Source organism: Engraulis encrasicolus, chromosome 10, assembly GCF_034702125.1.
Source record: "Engraulis encrasicolus isolate BLACKSEA-1 chromosome 10, IST_EnEncr_1.0, whole genome shotgun sequence".
Taxonomy (NCBI): domain Eukaryota; kingdom Metazoa; phylum Chordata; class Actinopteri; order Clupeiformes; family Engraulidae; genus Engraulis; species Engraulis encrasicolus.
The window spans coordinates 9,685,801-9,691,742 of NC_085866.1; positions in this window are offsets into that span (position 1 = coordinate 9,685,801).

Below are 5,942 nucleotides of genomic sequence, written 5' to 3' on the forward strand. Positions count from 1 at the left end.
TTACTACGCCGGTGACCCGGGTTTGATATCCGGCTCGGGTCATTTGCAGATCCTTCCCCGTCTCTCTGCCTGCTCATTTCCTTTCTCTCCTCCACTGCCCTGTCAGAAATAAAGGCAAAAAGCCCTAAACATATTTTTTAAAAAGAAAGGAGTGAGAGCTGAGTTCGGTGGTAGAACATTGGTAAACCTCCTTGCCAAAGCCTCTTACAGATGTCGTGCCAAGCTGTCTGCTTAGAGGCCTTTAGCTCATTGGTACCGTACCTGCGCCCGAGTGTGAGCTGGAAGGTTGTGAGTTCGAGCCCCAAGTGGCAGACTATACAGGAAGACCTCGGTTACATTACTATACGTACATTATATTGACAGTGAATTACATTTGCGGCCAGTAAGGGACTCAAGATTTCGAATGCAGGAATTAGTTGCGACAGATTGCAGTGAATGTGCAAGTCTGTGACCACAAATAGCGATTGGTAGCCAACAATGAAAACTGATGTTATAGTAACTGTCAGAATTGACTTGGCCCTACCGTAATTCTAGCAGGGCGTTTTGTTTGGTCTAGTCTCATCTGAACTAAAATGGAATGTGTTTCTTGAAACCATAGTTGCTAACTACATGATCTATATTGTTAGTTGCAATGCAATTTCCCATTGGTAAGGTAACCAACAAAATTGCTAACTGTCTCGGAAGAAACACCACCCTGGACCCTGTTTCTTGAAAGCATTGTTGCTAACCAGTTTTCAATAGGAAATTGCATTACAACCAAGTAAGTTGCAAACTTAGATAGCAACGACGCTGTCGAACGCACTGCCAGTCTAGATTGTTAGTGGTCCAAGGTTCTTATCTGATCTAACAGTTTTGGACACTTCAGCTCAGAGTTGCTTGAGGAGAAGAATACAAATCTGATTGTTGTTGATTGTTAGATTTGCTCTTATTAATTGCTTTTATTGCAGCTGGAAACCACTGGTTTCAGACCAGATGGACTGGTTGAGGATGCTCTTTGCCACTGTTGAATCCAATGGTGGATATTTGTTTCCTTGCCAGGAGTTAAGGTCTGTGCCAACATGCAGACAGGAGTGAAGGCGAACTCAAAGTATAGGGCAAGACAGGCACCTGAGTGTTGGTCAGCATTTCTGACTGTATACTATGTCAGTATGTACAATATTATTCTATTTCGTTTTAATTTAATAGAAGAGATATCACCCAAATCCAGGAATGAAATTCAAGCGGCCAAGTCCCAGACCAATTTTGCCACAATTCATATTAGCTAATTAGGGCCTTATCATTCTCTGCTGATCTGATAGAACACTTAGTCCAATTCCAGAGACGAGAATTCACACTTTCTAATGCAAGTAACGGGAACACGCCTCCATCTCTCTTGTCGTCTCCATTCATCATTGTACTGTAATCTATCTTTCATCTCTCCTCCTCTTCTACACCTGGAGTGCGTTCCAACATGCGACCTTGCTTCCTCCACTTGTGCTTGTGGCCTCGTACCAGGAAGTAACATGTCATGATGACATCACTGACAACAGCATTATATTTGAGTATCTCGCAAAAGCTCAATTGTAACGTCCTTTTCTCTTTTGCAATTGGGATGGTGAATGAAAAACAGTCCCCCAAAAGTTGTTGTGACTAGGCTGACAGCTGGGAAACTTAATTGTTTTCTCCATGGATGAGGGGCCAGGAGGCGGGGTGAGGCCACAAGCACAAGTGGAGGAAGCAAGGTCGCATATTGGAATGCACCCCTTATTCCACTCTCCTCTGGTTCTTTCCACTCTGTATCACTCTTTCATTCCTTCCCTTATACTTCATCCTTACCTCCTCATTGACGTCTATATGGATCTTCCTGCCACATTTCTTTTCAATCATTCCCCAAGTGTCTCCCTTTGTCTCTCCTCTCTCTCTCTCTCTCTCTCTTCTGTTCCCTTCCCTCTGCTTCTTTAAATCTGTCTTCTCTGCACCAGACTCAGTTGTCTGTCTGTACTGTCTGTGTGGTCTGCTCAACTCTGAGGTTTTTCACAGACACTCCCTTTCCGTATGGTGAGGATGTAGTTCTCTTTCTCTGTCTCCCACTGTCTCTCTGAGTCTCTCTTTCTGTCTCTCTCTCTCTCTCTCTCTTTTTCTGTTTCTCCCTTCTTTGTGAGCCAAAGCCACAAAAGCCACAAAAATGCAGTGAGTCAGACTGGCCCCGGCCTGCTTGAACCTGCCTGAGACACAGCAGTCTCTCCTGCACAAACCTGAGCTCACACAAAACGCTGAAAAAAAGGAACGAGAGAGAGAGAGAGAGTTTGACAAAAAGAGGGCAGAAATCTTAGAAAGAGGGAGCTTTCTTGCCTTGTGTCTTTTGTGTGTCTGTTCATGCATGTGTCGTCGTGTGTCCTTCAGTAGTAGTAGTAGCTTTATTGTCCCCCATGGGGGAAATTTCTTCTAGTGAGAGGTGCGTAAGACATGAAAACAAACACAATACAGTCAGATTACCAAGCACATTTACCCCAAGCAACACATTCCCCCATAACACAGACAAGACATTGGACAAAAACAGATGTCATCCATCAACAGTGGTCAGTCCCAGTTAACCCCATAGCGTGGACAAAGCATGGGAGGATGTGCAAGCAGCAAATAAATAAATAGATAAGCAAAACATTATAAAAAGGATAAAGTATTAGAGTGTCATTCATTCCTTCTCAGGCCTGCTGAGACAGGGTGTGCAAATTAAGATCTACCTTTTTGTTTCGCATGTTTGTTAAAAAAGCTAATTGCTTGTGGGATAAAAGATTGCTTGGATCTGTTTTTAAAAACAGCAGGGTGTCTAAATCTGCAGCCAGATGGCAGTAGTTCAAAAGTATAAAACAATGGATGTCTTCTGTCTGTTAAAATTGTGTCAATTTTGCTGAGTGAACGTTCTTCATATATATTTTCAAGACTTTTCATGTTAGTGCCCATCAGCTTGCAAGAGGTTGTCACAATTTTCCTTAGTTTCCCCTTTTGGGCCTCTGTTGCATTGCCAAACCAACAGAGGACACCAAAGGTTAAAACACTCTCCACAAAGGCACTATAAAACATCCTGGCTATTTTAAGATCCACTTCAAATGAAACAAGTTTCTTTAAAAAGTGGAGTCTCTGTTGTCCTTTTTTCTGGATCATTTCTGTGTGCTGCTCCCATCGCAGCTTGTCATCTAAAACCACCCCCAGATACTTGTATTCGGTAACTGTCTGAATAATCTGTCCATTAATGGAAGTACAGCTGCTTGACTTACTTTTCCTGAAGTCAATGGACATCTCCTTTGTCTTTGCAGTATTAAGATGCAGTTTAGACTCGTCACACCAGTCAATAAAATCTTGAAGGACAGGGCCATGATCATGTTCGTCCTCTGTCAGCAGGCTAACCAGTGCAGTATCATCAGCATACTTGATAAAATGTCTATTGGGGTGTGAGCTAAAACAGTTGTTGGTATATAAAATAAACAGTAAAGGGGATAAAACACAGCCTTGTGGCGATCCAGTGTTAGTGATAATAATGTCAGATAAGTTGGAACCAACTTTTACTCGTTGAATTCTCTGGCTGAGGAAATCTAAAATCCAGTTGATCAACCCCACATCCAAACCAAAGTCCATGTGCATCCTCTGAGCCAGGATGTACGGATTAATTGTGTTGAAGGCGGATGAGAAGTCAAAGAATACAATTTTCGCGTGGGTTTTTGGGGCTTCCAGATGTGTGTAAACCAGGTGTAGCAGGGTTATGATGGCATCATCCACCCCCCTGCTGGGTCGGTAGGCAAACTGCAGTGGGTCTAATAACTGGTGGGTGTGCATGAAAATATGTTTTTTCACTATTCTTTCCAGGCTTTTCATCACAAGGGAGGTTAGTGCAATAGGGCGGTAGTGATTGTGCTCAGTTGGTGAGGGGACCTTAGGAATTGGAATGATGACTGATGTTTTCCATAGTGATGGGACTGTGCACTGGTCTAAGGACCGCTGGAAAATGACTGTAAAAACAGGGGATAGTTGTTCAGCACAGTACTTTAAGATGCTGCCGCCGATGTTATCCGGGCCAGGGCTCTTTCGTGTGTGGACGTTCTTAAATACCCTTGTGACTGCTCCCTGTGAGATCGTGATATGCTGACTAGGTGTCAAGTCCAGCCACCCTTTCTCAGTGTTTTTATCAGTTTTTCCTTCTTCAAAGCGTGAGAAAAATACATTCAAGTCATTTGCCAACTCGCAGCCCCCTTGGCCCATGGCACTGATGTTAGGCTTCCCCCTCCCTTTGTGGGGGGCATTGGTCATCATCTTGATGGACTGCCATGCTTGCCTGGCATTACCCTGGGTCATGTTTTTCTCCACTTTTTGTTTGTAAATGTTTTTATCTATTTTAATCTGTCTTTTAATGTCTTTTTGTGCTTTCTTCTTAGCAATTTCATCATTCTGTGTGTGGGCCCATTTTTTAATATTCAGGAGGGATTTAAGTTTTTTAGATACCCAGGGTTTATTGTTGGGATATATCTTTACAGACTTGGTGGGCACAACTGAATTTTCACAAAATGTGATATAGTCTGATATAACCTCCACATGCTCATTTAGGTCCGGGCACTCGAATACCTCCCAGGCGGTACAGTCAAAGCACCCTTGAAGTGCCATGATGCTCTCCTCATTCCAGATCTTGATTGTCTTTGTCTGTGGTTTTTCTCTCTCCAGAAGCCTTTGGTAAACAGGCCGGAGATGTACCACATTGTGATCTGAAGCTCCTAGTGGTGGCAGGGCCAGGGCAGAATAGGCACCCTTTATACTGCCATAGCACAAGTCTAGGGTCTTACTCTTCCTAGTGGGGCATGTTACATATTGATAATATGTACGAAGATGATGCCTTAGCAACATTTGCTTGGGGATGTATGTATATCACTGTGAAAAATAGCTGGGGGAATTCACGTGGCAGGTAAAAGGGACGCAATGACACGCAGAGCAGTTCGATGTCGGGGGTACAGAGGCTCTCCCGTACCACCACTGAACCTCTCCGGCACCAGTCATCCTGGATGAAGAAACCCACTCCTCCACCGCGGGACTTTCCCGTGATGCCTGGGTCACGGTCAGCTCTGTAGAAGGTGTAGCCGGTCGGTTCGACCTCACTGGAAGCGATGTTATTGTCCAACCAGGTCTCCGTAATCCCCAGAATGCAGGCATCCCTGTACTCGTGCATATATCTTGCGTTGGCTGCGAGTTCATCTGCCTTTCCTCTTAGCGACTGGGCGTTAATTAACAAACAGGTAGGCAAGGGGAGGCGTGATTTAATTCTTTTCAGTCTTTGTCTGATTCCTCCTTTCTTTCCGCGTTTACGTTTACATTTGGTGCGGTTGGGGTACTGATTTTCCCGATCAGGCAAGAAATTTACTTTGGAACGTTCGGGGTTGCACTGAAGAAGAAAGTCTCTAGTGTACTTAATGCGATGTGAAACGCCGCCAGCAGCGTTTCCCACGTTGAGTCCACAGGTAAGAAGTACACTCAAAGTCATCACAGCGAGCACAATAACCCATGTAAGCGAAGCCATAGTAGACGAGGACTGTTGTTGATGGTTAGACGAGTTAAAACACGATTCACACAAACATGGAGTTTAAAAACAACAAAAACGCACAGGTCATGTCAACACGCCTCACTCACTGCAGTCGCCACAGAGCAGCGCCCGCGCCACAGAGCAGCGCCCGCGTATTCATTCATGTGTACTGTATGTTCACATGTGTTTGTGTGCATGCTTCCATGTGTGAATGCACGTATATTCATTGGTCTTTTATGCATGGACCACATACCATGATTCTCTGTTTCCTACTCTTTACATTTTTGTTTGCTCTTGCTCTCAGAAACAGGACTGGGGGGGTGGTAGTAATTTAGAGGTATTTCAACGCCTAGATGGGCTTCCATGAAAAGATTTAAAAAACACTATTTGAGGCATCTTACCA